This window comes from Pundamilia nyererei, unplaced genomic scaffold (assembly GCF_000239375.1).
Source record: "Pundamilia nyererei isolate P.nyererei 1_Seehausen unplaced genomic scaffold, PunNye1.0 scaffold00145, whole genome shotgun sequence".
NCBI lineage: Eukaryota > Metazoa > Chordata > Actinopteri > Cichliformes > Cichlidae > Pundamilia > Pundamilia nyererei.
The window spans coordinates 717,172-721,112 of record NW_005187546.1 but is presented as its reverse complement, the minus strand read 5'-3'; the positions used below and the strand labels follow the sequence as shown (position 1 = coordinate 721,112).

Below are 3,941 nucleotides of genomic sequence, written 5' to 3'. Positions count from 1 at the left end.
TCATGTTCAGCTGTTTTGTTTTTTTTTTGTAAAAAGATAACAATGTTAGCCTTTTCTGCAGCTATGGGGCATATATGGTATCACTCCTGGCTGGAAGCAGTGCTTAAACAATGGAAAAAAAACACAAACTTTGTCCAAAAACCTCTCATGTTCAGCTGTTTCCCACTTTTTCTTTGGTCATTTTAGCCTTTTTGTCCAGGGTGAAGGGAGTATCTGCCATCAAACAAGAGGACAGCCGCATGTAGCTATGATGATTTTTGCTAGTTCACCTTACATGCATTAATGTAATAACGTGGTTAGCCTACTCAACGTAAATTACACTCGAACAACATGAAGCGACTCACGCAGAGAAGAACGGCCAGACGTGGGTTAGGGTTAGGGGTTAGGGTTAGGGTTAACTACAATGAAGGGATTATGTAGTATACTGACTATTCAACAAGATGCATAAAGCCAACACTCCAAAGCTATGCTCAAGCTTGAGAGAAGCTGCATGACTAGATTTGGACTTTTCTTTAATGACATCAAATTATCATGACGCAAAAGGACTTGAACATTTGAGCTCTTTGTCCTTTTGAAAAAACAGAGATAATCTTGTAATTTTTACTCATGATTAATACAACATGAATCAAATTATGCAATGACTTGATATGTGCTACCAGTTTTTATGTGCATATATTTATGTGAATATAGAGTAGATCTATGAAAAGGTGAAATTCATTCTGGGTCTAAGACTGATTTGGGAATGACGGTGCTGTATCGAAGGCAAAAACTAATTTATGTGAGATCTTTATTGCCAAAAAGCATCTTGACAGAAGAATAGACCTCTGCATGCGTAACACATAACATTCTGTCAATTTGCATTAAATTATCCTGCAAAATGTAGATAATCAAATTATTGAGCTCACAATATCATGTAATGAAATTTAAATCTAATTTGTAATTCTGCAATGACACTTACCATTAGTAAAGGTGCTGTAAGGGAACTGTATGACACTGACTGCCAGGAGTATTAGTCTTGATAGACTTAGGCAAGATTCACATGGATGCATTTCAGAATTTGGCGCCCTCGCTTCTCATTTACGCTGAATCGGGTGATGTCACACAGTGCCAAACTGAATTATGGATCCATTGTTTCGCTTTAGTCTTCCTGCTTGGAGTCAAAGTCGAGAGAAATTCAACTTCCCAAGGGCCAGTGCGAGCGTCAGCCAATCAAATCACATTTATTCAAATGATCCAGTGCAGCTGTTAGCCAATGAAATTATTTTATGCAAATATCCTGAGAGGGCGATGTGTTGCCTGTGGAGTCGGTAGCATGACTTAAAATATGTGCTTAAATCAGTGGTTCCCAAACTTTTTCTGCTAGACCCCCTTTGTTTTACAAGAAAAATGTTCCCCCCCTCAAACATTTAGTAAACAATTAAGCAAATACAAGTAAACTGCAAGAAATTACAGGTAGTAAGAAAATACACTACTAACTTTTTTACGCTACGTCCACACCTACACGGGTATTTTTGAAAACGCAGCTGTTTCTATGTGTTTGGGCCTTTCGTCCACACGTAAACGGCGTTTCGAATCACTGAAAACGGAGAGTTTTTAAAAATCCTCTTTTGCGTTTACGTGTGGACGAGGAATACAGAGTTCGTCACGCAACGTCAAAGGTATGTGCCTTTTTTCACGTCACGCTGTGCGCCACGTTATTGTTTACATGAGATGAATTGCAGAATGGCAGATAGAGACAAAATACTGTTAATCTGACTATCTGCAGTTTTTACACGCAGTTACGGTCCCTCCATTTACAAAGGCAGAGGCGTCACGGTGTGATTATTTTACGTGTAGTTGTTCTTTTCCTGTGTAATAAAATTCAACATTGCTATCAATACATTTTTCAAAAAATGCCTCTCTGTGCAAAATGGGTTTAAAAACATAAACAGCTGTGGGATAGTTTGTCCGGGATTTGAACTAGGGGAACAAATTGTGGCAGGATCAGCCTGATATTATTTGTATCCCCACTTTTTTTTTCTTTTCATACCGTGACCCCCCCTGCAATGGCTCTGCGCCCCACACTTTGGGAACCTCTGGCTTAAATCGATAATACTGCCTCTGTCTGAGTCTCGACACTGTTGCATTTTAAAAAATCTTATCCTCAAACAGCAACCTTAGCTTAAATAAGCTGCATGTTTGTGAAGCATTTGTGGGTCAGCCTCGTCACAGTCACATGTCTGTTGTGATGTTGTCCTCTGTAATAGGCTGCAATGAGCTGGTCATGTTTTAGTGGGGTTTGACAAAATAATAGGGGTACTTTACAGTAACATAGCTGGCAGGCTTTTGCTTTTTGTTTTTTTTGTTTTCTCTTCATCCACCAACTGAATAATGGGAGCTTCTTCTCTACACACACTCACATACACATGGGTCTTGACACAAGTAAACAGTCATGTGCCAGAGAGGCCAGAGGAGGTTGTTAGCTCTCTTCTGCGAGACAGAGCCACATATTAGCCTCAATATATATAGGCTCTTTCTCTCTGTCTCCCTCCCTCTGTCCATCATTGACTTGCCAACTGTCAGATGTTGCTGTCATCCTCAGCCGTCCCTTCATTTGTCTCTCTAATGGGAATCCCCCTCTGTTTTCTCACACAGCTCTTATTTCAACAATTCCTCACTTTTTTCCCATGACTGTGTCCCATTTCACTGTCAATCTCTCTTCCCTCTCTGACACACATAGATTTTTTAATGTCCTATAAATGTGTTATATAAATCTAATTCATATTATTATTTTTGGATGACTCTCACGCCGTAACTGCAGGAAAATGGCACATTCAGACTTATAGTAAGCAGCTCCTGTGTTTTTCCTGATGCATCCTAACTGCTCAGCTTTCTTGTTTTTGAAGTAGAGGCATTAAATGGGCTTAATGACTTGTTTCATTCTACCCTAAACTAACCTCTCTCTATTTTCTTCTTCCTGTTCCCTTTCCCACTTTTTGTCCCTTTTTTGTTAGTGATGTGAAAAGTGCTCTGAGACTGAAGGCTCAGCTGGTTTGGAAAAGACCTCCATCTGCAAAGGTAAAAAGTTTCCCCCCTTCCTCTTTGTGTCTTTCGGTTTTTCATTCTGTTCTCTGTCTCTGCTTTTAAACGCCAACCTTCACTGCTGGATGAGAAGACATCTGCAGAATACAAAGCAGCGCTTTAACAGTTTAGACCAAAAGTGGCATGCGGCAAACATTTCAGACAAATGCACAAAATGCACACACACACATACATAAACAGGCGTGCAACGCGGTGAAAAGGTAATTCATCACATGACTTACCCTTTATTTCCTTTGAGAAAATGTTCATGACACAAACACAGGAGATTTTGTGTGTGCGCACGTGTGTGAGGAGAGATGAAAAATCCTATTATCTCTTCCCTTTATGAGAAATTGTGAGCTGTCAAAGTTTAAGGGTTATGGCCACCCAAGGACACGGGACTGGTAACAGAAAAATCTAGACGTGTTTATTGTACAGTCAAATTGGAGCAGTGCTTAGAGTGAAAATACCACAATATTTCAAACTTACCCTACTGAGCATTACAGCATGATCCGACGGTGTTTTATGTTTTTTATGTTTTGAATCGGAAGCTTTAACATGATTTGTCTAAAGTCAAGCAGGGTTGTAACCAGTAATTAGCAAGGTCTAAATTTTTTCTCTTACTGTGTCACCCTGATAAAGATAATAATAATAATGGATTGGATTTATATAGTGCTTTTCAAGGCACCCAAAGCGCTTTACAATGCCACTATTCATTCACTCTCACATAGTGGAGGCAAGCTACGGTTGTAGCCACAGCTGCCCTGGGGCAGACTGACAGAAGCGAGGCTGCCATATCGCGCCATCGGCCCCTCTGGTCAACACCAGTAGGCAGTAGGGTAAAGTGTCTTGCCCAAGGACACAACGACCAGGACAGAGAG

At 40.2% G+C, this 3,941-nt stretch overlaps 1 protein-coding gene across 3 annotated transcripts in view; it reads left to right on the top strand.

The window, feature by feature from the left end:
* The first annotated feature begins 2,997 nt into the window (after positions 1 to 2,997).
* The window catches only part of LOC102207173 (protein ELFN1-like), a 49,773-nt gene continuing 48,829 nt past the window's right edge, over positions 2,998 to 3,941 (top strand). The window contains exon 1 of one of the 3 annotated variants that reach the window (XM_005744546.1): positions 2,998 to 3,057. The gene's annotated coding sequence lies outside the window, so the exon portion shown is untranslated. The remainder of the gene's footprint in view (positions 3,058 to 3,941) is intronic. The other 2 variants (XM_013913695.1, XM_005744545.1) reach the window with 2 other exon arrangements.